The sequence below is a fragment of the Sorex fumeus genome, unplaced genomic scaffold (assembly GCF_029834395.1).
Source record: "Sorex fumeus unplaced genomic scaffold, SorFum_2.1 ptg000043l, whole genome shotgun sequence".
NCBI lineage: Eukaryota > Metazoa > Chordata > Mammalia > Eulipotyphla > Soricidae > Sorex > Sorex fumeus.
Genome location: NW_026606100.1, coordinates 21,378,546 through 21,401,171, shown reverse-complemented (window position 1 = coordinate 21,401,171; position 22,626 = coordinate 21,378,546).

Here is a 22,626-nt window from a genome sequence, read left to right as displayed (position 1 = left end):
TTTTCGTACTCGAAAATGGCTGCTTAATTGGCTATCGATTTATCCCTGGTCAGCTCTTCATTTTCCTGTCCACAAAACCAGGCCTTCAGATATCATTGGAATCTCTGATACAGAATGTTCCATTCAATCATTGCGATTCTGGAATTCATCTGAATCTGCAGTGCAGGCAGTCTTTCATTACACCACTGGTGAATGTCCAAGTGACTCCATGCTGGTTTTAAGCGGCATGTTCACAGGCGCAGCCATGCTGCTCAATTGGATATCCACTCAACAGGGGTCAGTTGTTCATTTTCTTGACCACACAATCCAGCCTTCAGAAATCATTGTTAACTCCAATAGAGAATATTCCATTAATTCACTGCGAATCTGGAATTCATCTGACTCTCCAATCTGCGTAGGTTTTCATTACAACACTGGTGAATGACCAAGTAACCCAATGCTGATTTTCAGCGTCCTGTTCACACTCGCAGCAGTGCTGCTAAATTTGCTCTCCATTCAACCCTGGTCAGCTCTTGATTTTCCTGTCCACACAAACAAGACTTCAGAAATCATTGGAATGTCCACTATAGAATGTTCCTTTCATTCACTGCGGATCCGGAATTCATCTGAATCTCAATTCCCGGCAGTTTCTCATACAGCACTGCTGAATTTCTAAGTAAGCCAATTCTGATTATCAGAGGCCTATTCGTACTCGCAGCCGTGCTGCTTAATTGGTTATCGATTTATCCCTGGTCAGCTCTTCATTTTCCTGTCCACACAAACCAGACTTCAGAAACCAAGGGAATCTCCGCTACAGAATGTTCCATTCATTCTGTGCGAATCTGGAATTCATCTGACTCTCCACTCTAGTTAGGTTTTCGTGACAACACTAGTGAAGGACCAAGAATCCCAATGCTGGTTTTCAGCTGCCTGTTCACACTCACAGACGTGCTGTTCAATTGGATATCCGCTAAACCATGCTCAGCACTTCATTTTCCTCTCCACACAACCCCACCTTCAGAAATCATTGTTCTCGCCACTAGAGAATGTTTTTTCTCTCACTGCGAATTTGGAATTCATCTGAATCTGCATTGCAGGCAGTCTGCGGTGACACCTCTGGTGAATGACCAAGTCACCCAGTGCTGGTTTTCAGCAGCATGTTCACACATGCAGATGTGCTGTTTAATTGGATTTCCACTCAAAGCTGGTCAGGTCTTCATTTTCCTGTCCACACAACCCAGTTTTCAGAAATCATTATTAACTCCAGTACAGAATGATCCTTTCATTCACTGCGAATCTGAAATTCATCTGAATCTCCACTCTAGTTAGGGTTTCTTTGCAACACTAGTGAATGACCAAGAATCCCAATGCTGGTTTTCAGCTGCCTGTTCACACTCGCAGACATGCTGTTCAATTGTCTATCCACGAAACCCTGCTCAGCACTTCATTTTCCTGTCCACAAAACCCAGCCTTCAGAAATCATTGTTAACTCAATTAGAGAATATTCCATTCAATCACTGCGAATCTGGAATTCAAATGACTCTCCACTCTAGGTACATTTTCCTTATACCACTGGTGAATGACCAAGTAACCCAATGCTGGTTTTCAGCGGCATGTTCACACTCACAGATGTGCTGTTCAATTGGCTATCATCTCGATGCTGGTCAGGTCTTCTTTTTCCTGTTCACACAAACCAGCCTTCAGAAATCATTGGAATCTCCACTACAGAATGTTCCACTCAATCATTGCGTTTCTGGAATTCATCTGAATCGGCAGTACAGGCAGTCTTTCGTTACACCCCTGGTGAATGTTCAAGGAAACCAATGCTGATTTTCAGCGTCCTGTTCACACTCGCAGCCATGCTCTCAATTTCCTCTCCATTCAAACCTGGTCAGCTCTTCAATTTCCTGTGTACACAAACAAGACTTCAGAAATCATTGAAATCTCCACTGCAGAATGTTCCTTTTATTCATTCACTACGAATCTGGAATTCATCTGAACCTGCACTCCAGGCAATCTTTCGTAACACCACTGGTGAATATCCAAGTAAACCAATACTCGTTTTCAGTGACCTTTTCGTACTCGAAAATGACTGCTTAATTGGCTATCGATTTATCCCTGGTCAGCTCTTCATTTTCCTGTCCACAAAACCAGGCCTTCAGATATCATTGGAATCTCTGATAAAGAATGTTCCATTCAATCATTGCGATTCTGGAATTCATCTGAATCTGCAGTGCAGGCAGTCTTTCATTACACCACTGGTGAATGTCCAAGTGACTCCATGCTGGTTTTAAGCGGCATGTTCACAGGCGCAGCCATGCTGCTCAATTGGATATCCACTCAACAGGGGTCAGTTGTTCATTTTCTTGACCACACAATCCAGCCTTCAGAAATCATTGTGAACTCCAATAGAGAATATTCCATTCATTCACTGCGAATCTGGAATTCATCTGACTCTCCAATCTGCGTAGGTTTTCATTACAACACTGGTGAATGACCAAGTAACCCAATGCTGATTTTCAGCGTCCTGTTCACACTCGCAGCAGTGCTGCTAAATTTGCTCTCCATTCAACCCTGGTCAGCTCTTGATTTTCCTGTCCACACAAACAAGACTTCAGAAATCATTGGATTGTCCACTATAGAATGTTCCTTTCATTCACTGCGGATCCGGAATTCATCTGAATCTCAACCCCCGGCAGTTTCTCATACAGCACTGCTGAATTTCTAAGTAAGCCAATTCTGATTATCAGAGGCCTATTCGTACTCGCAGCCGTGCTGCTTAATTGGTTATCGATTTATCCCTGGTCAGCTCTTCATTTTCCTGTCCACACAAACCAGACTTCAGAAACCAAGGGAATCTCCGCTACAGAATGTTCCATTCATTCTGTGCGAATCTGGAATTCATCTGACTCTCCACTCTAGTTAGGTTTTCGTGACAACACTAGTGAAGGACCAAGAATCCCAATGCTGGTTTTCAGCTGCCTGTTCACACTCGCAGACGTGCTGTTCAATTGGATATACGCTAAACCATGCTCAGCACTTCATTTTCCTCTCCACACTACCCCACCTTCAGAAATCATTGTTCTCGCCACTAGAGAATGTTTTTCCTCTCACTGCGAATTTGGAATTCATCTGAATCTGCATTGCAGGCAGTCTGCGGTGACACCTCTGGTGAATGACCAAGTAACCCAGTGCTGGTTTTCAGCAGCATGTTCACACATGCAGATGTGCTGTTTAATTGGATTTCCACTCAAAGCTGGTCAGGTCTTCATTTTCCTGCCCACACAACCCAGTTTTCAGAAATCATTATTAACTCCAGTACAGAATGTTCCTTTCATTCACTGCGAATCTGGAATTCATCTGAATCTCCACACTAGTTAGGGTTTCTTTGCAACACTAGTGAATGACCAAGAATCCCAATGCTGGTTTTCAGCTGCCTGTTCACACTCGCAGACATGCTGTTCAATTGGCTATCCACTAAACCCTGCTCAGCACTTCATTTTCCTGTCCACAAAACCCAGCCTTCAGAAATCATTGTTAACTCAAATAGAGAATATTCCATTCAATCACTGCGAATCTGAAATTCAAATGACTCTCCACTCTAGGTACATTTTCCTTATACCACTGGTGAATGACCAAGTAACCCAATGCTGGTTTTCAGCGGCATGTTCACACTCGCAGATGTGCTGTTCAATTGGCTATCATCTCGATGCTGGTCAGGTCTTCATTTTCCTGTTCACACAAACCAGCCTTCAGAAATCATTGGAATCTCCAGTACAGAATGTTCCACTCAATCATTGCGTTTCTGGAATTCATCTGAATCGGCAGTACAGGCAGTCTTTCGTTACACCCCTGGTGAATGTTCAAGAAAACCAATGCTGATTTTCAGCGTCCTGTTCACACTCGCAGCCATGCTCTCAATTTCCTCTCCATTCAAACCTGGTCAGCTCTTCAATTTCCTGTGTACACAAACAAGACTTCAGAAATCATTGGAATCTCCACTGCAGAATGTTCCTTTTATTCATTCACTACGAATCTGGAATTCATCTGAACCTGCACTCCAGGCAATCTTTCGTAACACCACTGGTGAATATCCAAGTAAACCAATACTCGTTTTCAGTGACCTTTTCGTACTCGAAAATGACTGCTTAATTGGCTATCGATTTATCCCTGGTCAGCTCTTCATTTTCCTGTCCACAAAACCAGGCCTTCAGATATCATTGGAATCTCTGATACAGAATGTTCCATTCAATCATTGCGATTCTGGAATTCATCTGAATCTGCAGTGCAGGCAGTCTTTCATTACACCACTGGTGAATGTCCAAGTGACTCCATGCTGGTTTTAAGCGGCATGTTCACAGGCGCAGCCATGCTGCTCAATTGGATATCCACTCAACAGGGGTCAGTTGTTCATTTTCTTGACCACACAATCCAGCCTTCAGAAATCATTGTTAACTCCAATAGAGAATATTCCATTAATTCACTGCGAATCTGGAATTCATCTGACTCTCCAATCTGCGTAGGTTTTCATTACAACACTGGTGAATGACCAAGTAACCCAATGCTGATTTTCAGCGTCCTGTTCACACTCGCAGCAGTGCTGCTAAATTTGCTCTCCATTCAACCCTGGTCAGCTCTTGATTTTCCTGTCCACACAAACAAGACTTCAGAAATCATTGGATTGTCCACTATAGAATGTTCCTTTCATTCACTGCGGATCCGGAATTCATCTGAATCTCAACACCCGGCAGTTTCTCATACAGCACTGCTGAATTTCTAAGTAAGCCAATTCTGATTATCAGAGGCCTATTCGTACTCGCAGCCGTGCTGCTTAATTGGTTATCGATTTATCCCTGGTCAGCTCTTCATTTTCCTGTCCACACAAACCAGACTTCAGAAACCAAGGGAATCTCCGCTACAGAATGTTCCATTCATTCTGTGCGAATCTGGAATTCATCTGACTCTCCACTCTAGTTAGGTTTTCGTGACAACACTAGTGAAGGACCAAGAATCCCAATGCTGGTTTTCAGCTGCCTGTTCACACTCGCAGACGTGCTGTTCAATTGGATATCCGCTAAACCATGCTCAGCACTTCATTTTCCTCTCCACACTACCCCACCTTCAGAAATCATTGTTCTCGCCACTAGAGAATGTTTTTCCTCTCACTGCGAATTTGGAATTCATCTGAATCTGCATTGCAGGCAGTCTGCGGTGACACCTCTGGTGAATGACCAAGTAACCCAGTGCTGGTTTTCAGCAGCATGTTCACACATGCAGATGTGCTGTTTAATTGGATTTCCACTCAAAGCTGGTCAGGTCTTCATTTTCCTGTCCACACAACCCAGTTTTCAGAAATCATTATTAACTCCAGTACAGAATGTTCCTTTCATTCACTGCGAATCTGGAATTCATCTGAATCTCCACTCTAGTTAGGGTTTCTTTGCAACACTAGTGAATGACCAAGAATCACAATGCTGGTTTTCAGCTGCCTGTTCACACTCGCAGACATGCTGTTCAATTGGCTATCCACTAAACCCTGCTCAGCACTTCATTTTCCTGTCCACAAAACCCAGCCTTCAGAAATCATTGTTAACTCAAATAGAGAATATTCCATTCAATCACTGCGAATCTGGAATTCAAATGACTCTCCACTCTAGGTACATTTTCCTTATACCACTGGTGAATGACCAAGTAACCCAATGCTGGTTTTCAGCGGCATGTTCACACTCGCAGATGTGCTGTTCAATTGGCTATCATCTCGATGCTGGTCAGGTCTTCTTTTTCCTGTTCACACAAACCAGCCTTCAGAAATCATTGGAATCTCCACTACAGAATGTTCCACTCAATCATTGCGTTTCTGGAATTCATCTGAATCGGCAGTACAGGCAGTCTTTCGTTACACCCCTGGTGAATGTTCAAGAAAACCAATGCTGATTTTCAGCGTCCTGTTCACACTCGCAGCCATGCTCTCAATTTCCTCTCCATTCAAACCTGGTCAGCTCTTCAATTTCCTGTGTACACAAACAAGACTTCAGAAATCATTGGAATCTCCACTGCAGAATGTTCCATTTATTCATTCACTACGAATCTGGAATTCATCTGAACCTGCACTCCAGGCAATCTTTCGTAACACCACTGGTGAATATCCAAGTAAACCAATACTCGTTTTCAGTGACCTTTTCGTACTCGAAAATGGCTGCTTAATTGGCTATCTATTTATCCCTGCTCAGCTCTTCATTTTCCTGTCCACAAAACCAGGCCTTCAGATATCATTGGAATCTCTGATACAGAATGTTCCATTCAATCATTGCGATTCTGGAATTCATCTGAATCTGCAGTGCAGGCAGTCTTTCATTACACCACTGGTGAATGTCCAAGTGACTCCATGCTGGTTTTAAGCGGCATGTTCACAGGCGCAGCCATGCTGCTCAATTGGATATCCACTCAACAGGGGTCAGTTGTTCATTTTCTTGACCACACAATCCAGCCTTCAGAAATCATTGTTAACTCCAATAGAGAATATTCCATTAATTCACTGCGATTCTGGAATTCATCTGACTCTCCAATCTGCGTAGGTTTTCATTACAACACTGGTGAATGACCAAGTAACCCAATGCTGATTTTCAGCGTCCTGTTCACACTCGCAGCAGTGCTGCTAAATTTGCTCTCCATTCAACCCTGGTCAGCTCTTGATTTTCCTGTCCACACAAACAAGACTTCAGAAATCATTGGAATGTCCACTAGAGAATGTTCCTTTCATTCACTGCGGATCCGGAATTCATCTGAATCTCAATTCCCGGCAGTTTCTCATACAGCACTGCTGAATTTCTAAGTAAGCCAATTCTGATTATCAGAGGCCTATTCGTACTCGCAGCCGTGCTGCTTAATTGGTTATCGATTTATCCCTGGTCAGCTCTTCATTTTCCTGTCCACACAAACCAGACTTCAGAAACCAAGGGAATCTCCGCTACAGAATGTTCCATTCATTCTGTGCGAATCTGGAATTCATCTGACTCTCCACTCTAGTTAGGTTTTCGTGACAACACTAGTGAAGGACCAAGAATCCCAATGCTGGTTTTCAGCTGCCTGTTCACACTCACAGACGTGCTGTTCAATTGGATATCCGCTAAACCATGCTCAGCACTTCATTTTCCTCTCCACACAACCCCACCTTCAGAAATCATTGTTCTCGCCACTAGAGAATGTTTTTTCTCTCACTGCGAATTTGGAATTCATCTGAATCTGCATTGCAGGCAGTCTGCGGTGACACCTCTGGTGAATGACCAAGTAACCCAGTGCTGGTTTTCAGCAGCATGTTCACACATGCAGATGTGCTGTTTAATTGGATTTCCACTCAAAGCTGGTCAGGTCTTCATTTTCCTGTCCACACAACCCAGTTTTCAGAAATCATTATTAACTCCAGTACAGAATGATCCTTTCATTCACTGCGAATCTGAAATTCATCTGAATCTCCACTCTAGTTAGGGTTTCTTTGCAACACTAGTGAATGACCAAGAATCCCAATGCTGGTTTTCAGCTGCCTGTTCACACTCGCAGACATGCTGTTCAATTGTCTATCCACGAAACCCTGCTCAGCACTTCATTTTCCTGTCCACAAAACCCAGCCTTCAGAAATCATTGTTAACTCAATTAGAGAATATTCCATTCAATCACTGCGAATCTGGAATTCAAATGACTCTCCACTCTAGGTACATTTTCCTTATACCACTGGTGAATGACCAAGTAACCCAATGCTGGTTTTCAGCGGCATGTTCACACTCACAGATGTGCTGTTCAATTGGCTATCATCTCGATGCTGGTCAGGTCTTCTTTTTCCTGTTCACACAAACCAGCCTTCAGAAATCATTGGAATCTCCAGTACAGAATGTTCCACTCAATCATTGCGTTTCTGGAATTCATCTGAATCGGCAGTACAGGCAGTCTTTCGTTACACCCCTGGTGAATGTTCAAGGAAACCAATGCTGATTTTCAGCGTCCTGTTCACACTCGCAGCCATGCTCTCAATTTCCTCTCCATTCAAACCTGGTCAGCTCTTCAATTTCCTGTGTACACAAACAAGACTTCAGAAATCATTGGAATCTCCACTGCAGAATGTTCCTTTTATTCATTCACTACGAATCTGGAATTCATCTGAACCTGCACTCCAGGCAATCTTTCGTAACACCACTGGTGAATATCCAAGTAAACCAATACTCGTTTTCAGTGACCTTTTCGTACTCGAAAATGACTGCTTAATTGGCTATCGATTTATCCCTGGTCAGCTCTTCATTTTCCTGTCCACAAAACCAGGCCTTCAGATATCATTGGAATCTCTGATAAAGAATGTTCCATTCAATCATTGCGATTCTGGAATTCATCTGAATCTGCAGTGCAGGCAGTCTTTCATTACACCACTGGTGAATGTCCAAGTGACTCCATGCTGGTTTTAAGCGGCATGTTCACAGGCGCAGCCATGCTGCTCAATTGGATATCCACTCAACAGGGGTCAGTTGTTCATTTTCTTGACCACACAATCCAGCCTTCAGAAATCATTGTTAACTCCAATAGAGAATATTCCATTAATTCACTGCGAATCTGGAATTCATCTGACTCTCCAATCTGCGTAGGTTTTCATTACAACACTGGTGAATGACCAAGTAACCCAATGCTGATTTTCAGCGTCCTGTTCACACTCGCAGCAGTGCTGCTAAATTTGCTCTCCATTCAACCCTGGTCAGCTCTTGATTTTCCTGTCCACACAAACAAGACTTCAGAAATCATTGGATTGTCCACTATAGAATGTTCCTTTCATTCACTGCGGATCCGGAATTCATCTGAATCTCAATTCCCGGCAGTTTCTCATACAGCACTGCTGAATTTCTAAGTAAGCCAATTCTGATTATCAGAGGCCTATTCGTACTCGCAGCCGTGCTGCTTAATTGGTTATCGATTTATCCCTGGTCAGCTCTTCATTTTCCTGTCCACACAAACCAGACTTCAGAAACCAAGGGAATCTCCGCTACAGAATGTTCCATTCATTCTGTGCGAATCTGGAATTCATCTGACTCTCCACTCTAGTTAGGTTTTCGTGACAACACTAGTGAAGGACCAAGAATCCCAATGCTGGTTTTCAGCTGCCTGTTCACACTCGCAGACGTGCTGTTCAATTGGATATACGCTAAACCATGCTCAGCACTTCATTTTCCTCTCCACACTACCCCACCTTCAGAAATCATTGTTCTCGCCACTAGAGAATGTTTTTCCTCTCACTGCGAATTTGGAATTCATCTGAATCTGCATTGCAGGCAGTCTGCGGTGACACCTCTGGTGAATGACCAAGTAACCCAGTGCTGGTTTTCAGCAGCATGTTCACACATGCAGATGTGCTGTTTAATTGGATTTCCACTCAAAGCTGGTCAGGTCTTCATTTTCCTGTCCACACAACCCAGTTTTCAGAAATCATTATTAACTCCAGTACAGAATGTTCCTTTCATTCACTGCGAATCTGGAATTCATCTGAATCTCCACACTATTTAGGGTTTCTTTGCAACACTAGTGAATGACCAAGAATCCCAATGCTGGTTTTCAGCTGCCTGTTCACACTCGCAGACATGCTGTTCAATTGGCTATCCACGAAACCCTGCTCAGCACTTCATTTTCCTGTCCACAAAACCCAGCCTTCAGAAATCATTGTTAACTCAAATAGAGAATATTCCATTCAATCACTGCGAATCTGGAATTCAAATGACTCTCCACTCTAGGTACATTTTCCTTATACCACTGGTGAATGACCAAGTAACCCAATGCTGGTTTTCAGCGGCATGTTCACACTCGCAGATGTGCTGTTCAATTGGCTATCATCTCGATGCTGGTCAGGTCTTCATTTTCCTGTTCACACAAACCAGCCTTCAGAAATCATTGGAATCTCCAGTACAGAATGTTCCACTCAATCATTGCGTTTCTGGAATTCATCTGAATCGGCAGTACAGGCAGTCTTTCGTTACACCCCTGGTGAATGTTCAAGAAAACCAATGCTGATTTTCAGCGTCCTGTTCACACTCGCAGCCATGCTCTCAATTTCCTCTCCATTCAAACCTGGTCAGCTCTTCAATTTCCTGTGTACACAAACAAGACTTCAGAAATCATTGGAATCTCCACTGCAGAATGTTCCTTTTATTCATTCACTACGAATCTGGAATTCATCTGAACCTGCACTCCAGGCAATCTTTCGTAACACCACTGGTGAATATCCAAGTAAACCAATACTCGTTTTCAGTGACCTTTTCGTACTCGAAAATGACTGCTTAATTGGCTATCGATTTATCCCTGGTCAGCTCTTCATTTTCCTGTCCACAAAACCAGGCCTTCAGATATCATTGGAATCTCTGATACAGAATGTTCCATTCAATCATTGCGATTCTGGAATTCATCTGAATCTGCAGTGCAGGCAGTCTTTCATTACACCACTGGTGAATGTCCAAGTGACTCCATGCTGGTTTTAAGCGGCATGTTCACAGGCGCAGCCATGCTGCTCAATTGGATATCCACTCAACAGGGGTCAGTTGTTCATTTTCTTGACCACACAATCCAGCCTTCAGAAATCATTGTTAACTCCAATAGAGAATATTCCATTAATTCACTGCGAATCTGGAATTCATCTGACTCTCCAATCTGCGTAGGTTTTCATTACAACACTGGTGAATGACCAAGTAACCCAATGCTGATTTTCAGCGTCCTGTTCACACTCGCAGCAGTGCTGCTAAATTTGCTCTCCATTCAACCCTGGTCAGCTCTTGATTTTCCTGTCCACACAAACAAGACTTCAGAAATCATTGGATTGTCCACTATAGAATGTTCCTTTCATTCACTGCGGATCCGGAATTCATCTGAATCTCAACACCCGGCAGTTTCTCATACAGCACTGCTGAATTTCTAAGTAAGCCAATTCTGATTATCAGAGGCCTATTCGTACTCGCAGCCGTGCTGCTTAATTGGTTATCGATTTATCCCTGGTCAGCTCTTCATTTTCCTGTCCACACAAACCAGACTTCAGAAACCAAGGGAATCTCCGCTACAGAATGTTCCATTCATTCTGTGCGAATCTGGAATTCATCTGACTCTCCACTCTAGTTAGGTTTTCGTGACAACACTAGTGAAGGACCAAGAATCCCAATGCTGGTTTTCAGCTGCCTGTTCACACTCGCAGACGTGCTGTTCAATTGGATATCCGCTAAACCATGCTCAGCACTTCATTTTCCTCTCCACACTACCCCACCTTCAGAAATCATTGTTCTCGCCACTAGAGAATGTTTTTCCTCTCACTGCGAATTTGGAATTCATCTGAATCTGCATTGCAGGCAGTCTGCGGTGACACCTCTGGTGAATGACCAAGTAACCCAGTGCTGGTTTTCAGCAGCATGTTCACACATGCAGATGTGCTGTTTAATTGGATTTCCACTCAAAGCTGGTCAGGTCTTCATTTTCCTGTCCACACAACCCAGTTTTCAGAAATCATTATTAACTCCAGTACAGAATGTTCCTTTCATTCACTGCGAATCTGGAATTCATCTGAATCTCCACTCTAGTTAGGGTTTCTTTGCAACACTAGTGAATGACCAAGAATCACAATGCTGGTTTTCAGCTGCCTGTTCACACTCGCAGACATGCTGTTCAATTGGCTATCCACTAAACCCTGCTCAGCACTTCATTTTCCTGTCCACAAAACCCAGCCTTCAGAAATCATTGTTAACTCAAATAGAGAATATTCCATTCAATCACTGCGAATCTGGAATTCAAATGACTCTCCACTCTAGGTACATTTTCCTTATACCACTGGTGAATGACCAAGTAACCCAATGCTGGTTTTCAGCGGCATGTTCACACTCGCAGATGTGCTGTTCAATTGGCTATCATCTCGATGCTGGTCAGGTCTTCATTTTCCTGTTCACACAAACCAGCCTTCAGAAATCATTGGAATCTCCACTACAGAATGTTCCACTCAATCATTGCGTTTCTGGAATTCATCTGAATCGGCAGTACAGGCAGTCTTTCGTTACACCCCTGGTGAATGTTCAAGAAAACCAATGCTGATTTTCAGCGTCCTGTTCACACTCGCAGCCATGCTCTCAATTTCCTCTCCATTCAAACCTGGTCAGCTCTTCAATTTCCTGTGTACACAAACAAGACTTCAGAAATCATTGGAATCTCCACTGCAGAATGTTCCATTTATTCATTCACTACGAATCTGGAATTCATCTGAACCTGCACTCCAGGCAATCTTTCGTAACACCACTGGTGAATATCCAAGTAAACCAATACTCGTTTTCAGTGACCTTTTCGTACTCGAAAATGGCTGCTTAATTGGCTATCTATTTATCCCTGCTCAGCTCTTCATTTTCCTGTCCACAAAACCAGGCCTTCAGATATCATTGGAATCTCTGATACAGAATGTTCCATTCAATCATTGCGATTCTGGAATTCATCTGAATCTGCAGTGCAGGCAGTCTTTCATTACACCACTGGTGAATGTCCAAGTGACTCCATGCTGGTTTTAAGCGGCATGTTCACAGGCGCAGCCATGCTGCTCAATTGGATATCCACTCAACAGGGGTCAGTTGTTCATTTTCTTGACCACACAATCCAGCCTTCAGAAATCATTGTTAACTCCAATAGAGAATATTCCATTAATTCACTGCGATTCTGGAATTCATCTGACTCTCCAATCTGCGTAGGTTTTCATTACAACACTGGTGAATGACCAAGTAACCCAATGCTGATTTTCAGCGTCCTGTTCACACTCGCAGCAGTGCTGCTAAATTTGCTCTACATTCAACCCTGGTCAGCTCTTGATTTTCCTGTCCACACAAACAAGACTTCAGAAATCATTGGAATGTCCACTAGAGAATGTTCCTTTCATTCACTGCGGATCTGGAATTCATCTGAATCTCAACTCCCGGCAGTTTCTCATACAGCACTGCTGAATTTCTAAGTAAGCCAATTCTGATTATCAGAGGCCTATTCGTAATCGCAGCCGTGCTGCTTAATTGGTTATCGATTTATCCCTGGTCAGCTCTTCATTTTCCTGTCCACACAAACCAGACTTCAGAAACCAAGGGAATCTCCGCTACAGAATGTTCCATTCATTCTGTGCGAATCTGGAATTCATCTGACTCTCCACTCTAGTTAGGTTTTCGTGACAACACTAGTGAAGGACCAAGAATCCCAATGCTGGTTTTCAGCTGCCTGTTCACACTCACAGACGTGCTGTTCAATTGGATATCCGCTAAACCATGCTCAGCACTTCATTTTCCTCTCCACACAACCCCACCTTCAGAAATCATTGTTCTCGCCACTAGAGAATGTTTTTTCTCTCACTGCGAATTTGGAATTCATCTGAATCTGCATTGCAGGCAGTCTGCGGTGACACCTCTGGTGAATGACCAAGTAACCCAGTGCTGGTTTTCAGCAGCATGTTCACACATGCAGATGTGCTGTTTAATTGGATTTCCACTCAAAGCTGGTCAGGTCTTCATTTTCCTGTCCACACAACCCAGTTTTCAGAAATCATTATTAACTCCAGTACAGAATGATCCTTTCATTCACTGCGAATCTGAAATTCATCTGAATCTCCACTCTAGTTAGGGTTTCTTTGCAACACTAGTGAATGACCAAGAATCCCAATGCTGGTTTTCAGCTGCCTGTTCACACTCGCAGACATGCTGTTCAATTGGCTATCCACGAAACCCTGCTCAGCACTTCATTTTCCTGTCCACAAAACCCAGCCTTCAGAAATCATTGTTAACTCAATTAGAGAATATTCCATTCAATCACTGCGAATCTGGAATTCAAATGACTCTCCACTCTAGGTACATTTTCCTTATACCACTGGTGAATGACCAAGTAACCCAATGCTGGTTTTCAGCGGCATGTTCACACTCGCAGATGTGCTGTTCAATTGGCTATCATCTCGATGCTGGTCAGGTCTTCTTTTTCCTGTTCACAAAAACCAGCCTTCAGAAATCATTGGAATCTCCACTACAGAATGTTCCACTCAATCATTGCGTTTCTGGAATTCATCTGAATCGGCAGTACAGGCAGTCTTTCGTTACACCCCTGGTGAATGTTCAAGAAAACCAATGCTGATTTTCAGCGTCCTGTTCACACTCGCAGCCATGCTCTCAATTTCCTCTCCATTCAAACCTGGTCAGCTCTTCAATTTCCTGTGTACACAAACAAGACTTCAGAAATCATTGGAATCTCCACTGCAGAATGTTCCTTTTATTCATTCACTACGAATCTGGAATTCATCTGAACCTGCACTCCAGGCAATCTTTCGTAACACCACTGGTGAATATCCAAGTAAACCAATACTCGTTTTCAGTGACCTTTTCGTACTCGAAAATGGCTGCTTAATTGGCTATCGATTTATCCCTGGTCAGCTCTTCATTTTCCTGTCCACAAAACCAGGCCTTCAGATATCATTGGAATCTCTGCTACAGAATGTTCCATTCAATCATTGCGATTCTGGAATTCATCTGAATCTGCAGTGCAGGCAGTCTTTCATTACACCACTGGTGAATGTCCAAGTGACTCCATGCTGGTTTTAAGCGGCATGTTCACAGGCGCAGCCATGCTGCTCAATTGGATATCCACTCAACAGGGGTCAGTTGTTCATTTTCTTGACCACACAATCCAGCCTTCAGAAATCATTGTTAACTCCAATAGAGAATATTCCATTAATTCACTGCGAATCTGGAATTCATCTGACTCTCCAATCTGCGTAGGTTTTCATTACAACACTGGTGAATGACCAAGTAACCCAATGCTGATTTTCAGCGTCCTGTTCACACTCGCAGCAGTGCTGCTAAATTTGCTCTCCATTCAACCCTGGTCAGCTCTTGATTTTCCTGTCCACACAAACAAGACTTCAGAAATCATTGGAATGTCCACTATAGAATGTTCCTTTCATTCACTGCGGATCCGGAATTCATCTGAATCTCAATTCCCGGCAGTTTCTCATACAGCACTGCTGAATTTCTAAGTAAGCCAATTCTGATTATCAGAGGCCTATTCGTACTCGCAGCCGTGCTGCTTAATTGGTTATCGATTTATCCCTGGTCAGCTCTTCATTTTCCTGTCCACACAAACCAGACTTCAGAAACCAAGGGAATCTCCGCTACAGAATGTTCCATTCATTCTGTGCGAATCTGGAATTCATCTGACTCTCCACTCTAGTTAGGTTTTCGTGACAACACTAGTGAAGGACCAAGAATCCCAATGCTGGTTTTCAGCTGCCTGTTCACACTCACAGACGTGCTGTTCAATTGGATATCCGCTAAACCATGCTCAGCACTTCATTTTCCTCTCCACACAACCCCACCTTCAGAAATCATTGTTCTCGCCACTAGAGAATGTTTTTTCTCTCACTGCGAATTTGGAATTCATCTGAATCTGCATTGCAGGCAGTCTGCGGTGACACCTCTGGTGAATGACCAAGTCACCCAGTGCTGGTTTTCAGCAGCATGTTCACACATGCAGATGTGCTGTTTAATTGGATTTCCACTCAAAGCTGGTCAGGTCTTCATTTTCCTGTCCACACAACCCAGTTTTCAGAAATCATTATTAACTCCAGTACAGAATGATCCTTTCATTCACTGCGAATCTGAAATTCATCTGAATCTCCACTCTAGTTAGGGTTTCTTTGCAACACTAGTGAATGACCAAGAATCCCAATGCTGGTTTTCAGCTGCCTGTTCACACTCGCAGACATGCTGTTCAATTGTCTATCCACTAAACCCTGCTCAGCACTTCATTTTCCTGTCCACAAAACCCAGCCTTCAGAAATCATTGTTAACTCAATTAGAGAATATTCCATTCAATCACTGCGAATCTGGAATTCAAATGACTCTCCACTCTAGGTACATTTTCCTTATACCACTGGTGAATGACCAAGTAACCCAATGCTGGTTTTCAGCGGCATGTTCACACTCACAGATGTGCTGTTCAATTGGCTATCATCTCGATGCTGGTCAGGTCTTCTTTTTCCTGTTCACACAAACCAGCCTTCAGAAATCATTGGAATCTCCACTACAGAATGTTCCACTCAATCATTGCGTTTCTGGAATTCATCTGAATCGGCAGTACAGGCAGTCTTTCGTTACACCCCTGGTGAATGTTCAAGGAAACCAATGCTGATTTTCAGCGTCCTGTTCACACTCGCAGCCATGCTCTCAATTTCCTCTCCATTCAAACCTGGTCAGCTCTTCAATTTCCTGTGTACACAAACAAGACTTCAGAAATCATTGGAATCTCCACTGCAGAATGTTCCTTTTATTCATTCACTACGAATCTGGAATTCATCTGAACCTGCACTCCAGGCAATCTTTCGTAACACCACTGGTGAATATCCAAGTAAACCAATACTCGTTTTCAGTGACCTTTTCGTACTCGAAAATGACTGCTTAATTGGCTATCGATTTATCCCTGGTCAGCTCTTCATTTTCCTGTCCACAAAACCAGGCCTTCAGATATCATTGGAATCTCTGATAAAGAATGTTCCATTCAATCATTGCGATTCTGGAATTCATCTGAATCTGCAGTGCAGGCAGTCTTTCATTACACCACTGGTGAATGTCCAAGTGACTCCATGCTGGTTTTAAGCGGCATGTTCACAGGCGCAGCCATGCTGCTCAATTGGATATCCACTCAACAGGGGTCAGTTGTTCATTTTCTTGACCACACAATCCAGCCTTCAGAAATCATTGTGAACTCCAATAGAGAATATTCCATTAATTCACTGCGAATCTGGAATTCATCTGACTCTCCAATCTGCGTAGGTTTTCATTACAACACTGGTGAATGACCAAGTAACCCAATGCTGATTTTCAGCGTCCTGTTCACACTCGCAGCAGTGCTGCTAAATTTGCTCTCCATTCAACCCTGGTCAGCTCTTGATTTTCCTGTCCACACAAACAAGACTTCAGAAATCATTGGATTGTCCACTATAGAATGTTCCTTTCATTCACTGCGGATCCGGAATTCATCTGAATCTCAACCCCCGGCAGTTTCTCATACAGCACTGCTGAATTTCTAAGTAAGCCAATTCTGATTATCAGAGGCCTATTCGTACTCGCAGCCGTGCTGCTTAATTGGTTATCGATTTATCCCTGGTCAGCTCTTCATTTTCCTGTCCACACAAACCAGACTTCAGAAACCAAGGGAATCTCCGCTACAGAATGTTCCATTCATTCTGTGCGAATCTGGAATTCATCTGACTCTCCACTCTAGTTAGGGTTTCTTTGCAACACTAGTGAAGGACCAAGAATCCCAATGCTGGTTTTCAGCTGCCTGTTCACACTCGCAGACGTGCTGTTCAATTGGCTATCCACTAAACCCTGCTCAGCACTTCATTTTCCTGTCCACAAAACCCAGCCTTCAGAAATCATTGTTAACTCAATTAGAGAATATTCCATTCAATCACTGCGAATCTGGAATTCATCTGACTCTCCACTCTAGTTAGGGTTTCTTTGCAACACTAGTGAAGGACCAAGAATCCCAATGCTGGTTTTCAGCTGCCTGTTCACACTCGCAGACGTGCTGTTCAATTGGATATCCGCTAAACCATGCTCAGCACTTCATTTTCCTCTCCACACTACCCCACCTTCAGAAATCATTGTTCTCGCCACTAGAGAATGTTTTTCCTCTCACTGCGAATTTGGAATTCATCTGAATCTGCATTGCAGGCAGTCTGCGGTGACACCTCTGGTGAATGACCAAGTAACCCAGTGCTGGTTTTCAGCAGCATGTTCACACATGCAGATGTGCTGTTTAATTGGATTTCCACTCAAAGCTGCTCAGGTCTTCATTTTCCTGTCCACACAACCCAGTTTTCAGAAATCATTATTAACTCCAGTACAGAATGTTCCTTTCATTCACTGCGAATCTGGAATTCATCTAAATCTCCACTCTAGTTAGGGTTTCTTTGCAACACTAGTGAATGACCAAGAATCACAATGCTGGTTTTCAGCTGCCTGTTCACACTCGCAGACATGCTGTTCAATTGGCTATCCACTAAACCCTGCTCAGCACTTCATTTTCCTGTCCACAAAACCCAGCCTTCAGAAATCATTGTTAACTCAAATAGAGAATATTCCATTCAATCACTGCGAATCTGGAATTCAAATGACTCTCCACTCTAGGTACATTTTCCTTATACCACTGGTGAATGACCAAGTAACCCAATGCTGGTTTTCAGCGGCATGTTCACACTCGCAGATGTGCTGTTCAATTGGCTATCATCTCGATGCTGGTCAGGTCTTCTTTTTCCTGTTCACACAAACCAGCCTTCAGAAATCATTGGAATCTCCACTACAGAATGTTCCACTCAATCATTGCGTTTCTGGAATTCATCTGAATCGGCAGTACAGGCAGTCTTTCGTTACACCCCTGGTGAATGTTCAAGAAAACCAATGCTGATTTTCAGCGTCCTGTTCACACTCGCAGCCATGCTCTCAATTTCCTCTCCATTCAAACCTGGTCAGCTCTTCAATTTCCTGTGTACACAAACAAGACTTCAGAAATCATTGGAATCTCCACTGCAGAATGTTCCATTTATTCATTCACTACGAATCTGGAATTCATCTGAACCTGCACTCCAGGCAATCTTTCGTAACACCACTGGTGAATATCCAAGTAAACCAATACTCGTTTTCAGTGACCTTTTCGTACTCGAAAATGGCTGCTTAATTGGCTATCGATTTATCCCTGGTCAGCTCTTCATTTTCCTGTCCACAAAACCAGGCCTTCAGATATCATTGGAATCTCTGATACAGAATGTTCCATTCAATCATTGCGATTCTGGAATTCATCTGAATCTGCAGTGCAGGCAGTCTTTCATTACACCACTGGTGAATGTCCAAGTGACTCCATGCTGGTTTTAAGCGGCATGTTCACAGGCGCAGCCATGCTGCTCAATTGGATATCCACTCAACAGGGGTCAGTTGTTCATTTTCTTGACCACACAATCCAGCCTTCAGAAATCATTGTTAACTCCAATAGAGAATATTCCATTAATGCACTGCGAATCTGGAATTCATCTGACTCTCCAATCTGCGTAGGTTTTCATTACAACACTGGTGAATGACCAAGTAACCCAATGCTGATTTTCAGCGTCCTGTTCACACTCGCAGCAGTGCTGCTAAATTTCCTCTCCATTCAACCCTGGTCAGCTCTTGATTTTCCTGTCCACACAAACAAGACTTCAGAAATCATTGGAATGTCCACTATAGAATGTTCCTTTCATTCACTGCGGATCCGGAATTCATCTGAATCTCAATTCCCGGCAGTTTCTCATACAGTACTGCTGAATTTCTAAGTAAGCCAATTCTGATTATCAGAGGCCTATTCGTACTCGCAGCCGTGCTGCTTAATTGGTTATCGATTTATCCCTGGTCAGCTCTTCATTTTCCTGTCCACACAAACCAGACTTCAGAAACCAAGGGAATCTCCGCTACAGAATGTTCCATTCATTCTGTGCGAATCTGGAATTCATCTGACTCTCCACTCTAGTTAGGTTTTCGTGACAACACTAGTGAAGGACCAAGAATCCCAATGCTGGTTTTCAGCTGCCTGTTCACACTCACAGACGTGCTGTTCAATTGGATATCCGCTAAACCATGCTCAGCACTTCATTTTCCTCTCCACACAACCCCACCTTCAGAAATCATTGTTCTCGCCACTAGAGAATGTTTTTTCTCTCACTGCGAATTTGGAATTCATCTGAATCTGCATTGCAGACAGTCTGCGGTGACACCTCTGGTGAATGACCAAGTAACCCAGTGCTGGTTTTCAGCAGCATGTTCACACATGCAGATGTGCTGTTTAATTGGATTTCCACTCAAAGCTGGTCAGGTCTTCATTTTCCTGTCCACACAACCCAGTTTTCAGAAATCATTATTAACTCCAGTACAGAATGATCCTTTCATTCACTGCGAATCTGAAATTCATCTGAATCTCCACTCTAGTTAGGGTTTCTTTGCAACACTAGTGAATGACCAAGAATCACAATGCTGGTTTTCAGCTGCCTGTTCACACTCGCAGACATGCTGTTCAATTGTCTATCCACTAAACCCTGCTCAGCACTTCATTTTCCTGTCCACAAAACCCAGCCTTCAGAAATCATTGTTAACTCAATTAGAGAATATTCCATTCAATCACTGCGAATCTGGAATTCAAATGACTCTCCACTCTAGGTACATTTTCCTTATACCACTGGTGAATGACCAAGTAACCCAATGCTGGTTTTCAGCGGCATGTTCACACTCACAGATGTGCTATTCAATTGGCTATCATCTCGATGCTGGTCAGGTCTTCTTTTTCCTGTTCACACAAACCAGCCTTCAGAAATCATTGGAATCTCCACTACAGAATGTTCCACTCAATCATTGCGTTTCTGGAATTCATCTGAATCGGCAGTACAGGCAGTCTTTCGTTACACCCCTGGTGAATGTTCAAGGAAACCAATGCTGATTTTCAGCGTCCTGTTCACACTCGCAGCCATGCTCTCAATTTCCTCTCCATTCAAACCTGGTCAGCTCTTCAATTTCCTGTGTACACAAACAAGACTTCAGAAATCATTGGAATCTCCACTGCAGAATGTTCCTTTTATTCATTCACTACGAATCTGGAATTCATCTGAACCTGCACTCCAGGCAATCTTTCGTAACACCACTGGTGAATATCCAAGTAAACCAATACTCGTTTTCAGTGACCTTTTCGTACTCGAAAATGACTGCTTAATTGGCTATCGATTTATCCCTGGTCAGCTCTTCATTTTCCTGTCCACAAAACCAGGCCTTCAGATATCATTGGAATCTCTGATAAAGAATGTTCCATTCAATCATTGCGATTCTGGAATTCATCTGAATCTGCAGTGCAGGCAGTCTTTCATTACACCACTGGTGAATGTCCAAGTGACTCCATGCTGGTTTTAAGCGGCATGTTCACAGGCGCAGCCATGCTGCTCAATTGGATATCCACTCAACAGGGGTCAGTTGTTCATTTTCTTGACCACACAATCCAGCCTTCAGAAATCATTGTGAACTCCAATAGAGAATATTCCATTAATTCACTGCGAATCTGGAATTCATCTGACTCTCCAATCTGCGTAGGTTTTCATTACAACACTGGTGAATGACCAAGTAACCCAATGCTGATTTTCAGCGTCCTGTTCACACTCGCAGCAGTGCTGCTAAATTTGCTCTCCATTCAACCCTGGTCAGCTCTTGATTTTCCTGTCCACACAAACAAGACTTCAGAAATCATTGGATTGTCCACTATAGAATGTTCCTTTCATTCACTGCGGATCCGGAATTCATCTGAATCTCAACCCCCGGCAGTTTCTCATACAGCACTGCTGAATTTCTAAGTAAGCCAATTCTGATTATCAGAGACCTATTCGTACTCGCAGCCGTGCTGCTTAATTGGTTATCGATTTATCCCTGGTCAGCTCTTCATTTTCCTGTACACACAAACCAGACTTCAGAAACCAAGGGAATCTCCGCTACAGAATGTTCCATTCATTCTGTGCGAATCTGGAATTCATCTGACTCTCCACTCTAGTTAGGGTTTCTTTGCAACACTAGTGAAGGACCAAGAATCCCAATGCTGGTTTTCAGCTGCCTGTTCACACTCGCAGACGTGCTGTTCAATTGGCTATCCACTAAACCCTGCTCAGCACTTCATTTTCCTGTCCACAAAACCCAGCCTTCAGAAATCATTGTTAACTCAATTAGAGAATATTCCATTCAATCACTGCGAATCTGGAATTCAAATGACTCTCCACTCTAGGTACATTTTCCTTATACCACTGGTGAATGACCAAGTAACCCAATGCTGGTTTTCAGCGGCATGTTCACACTCGCAGATGTGCTGTTCAATTGGCTATCATCTCGATGCTGGTCAGGTCTTCTTTTTCCTGTTCACACAAACCAGCCTTCAGAAATCATTGGAATCTCCACTACAGAATGTTCCACTCAATCATTGCGTTTCTGGAATTCATCTGAATCGGCAGTACAGGCAGTCTTTCGTTACACCCCTGGTGAATGTTCAAGAAAACCAATGCTGATTTTCAGCGTCCTGTTCACACTCGCAGCCATGCTCTCAATTTCCTCTCCATTCAAACCTGGTCAGCTCTTCAATTTCCTGTGTACACAAACAAGACTTCAGAAATCATTGGAATCTCCACTGCAGAATGTTCCTTTTATTCATTCACTACGAATCTGGAATTCATCTGAACCTGCACTCCAGGCAATCTTTCGTAACACCACTGGTGAATATCCAAGTAAACCAATACTCGTTTTCAGTGACCTTTTCGTACTCGAAAATGACTGCTTAATTGGCTATCGATTTATCCCTGGTCAGCTCTTCATTTTCCTGTCCACAAAACCAGGCCTTCAGATATCATTGGAATCTCTGATAAAGAATGTTCCATTCAATCATTGCGATTCTGGAATTCATCTGAATCTGCAGTGCAGGCAGTCTTTCATTACACCACTGGTGAATGTCCAAGTGACTCCATGCTGGTTTTAAGCGGCATGTTCACAGGCGCAGCCATGCTGCTCAATTGGATATCCACTCAACAGGGGTCAG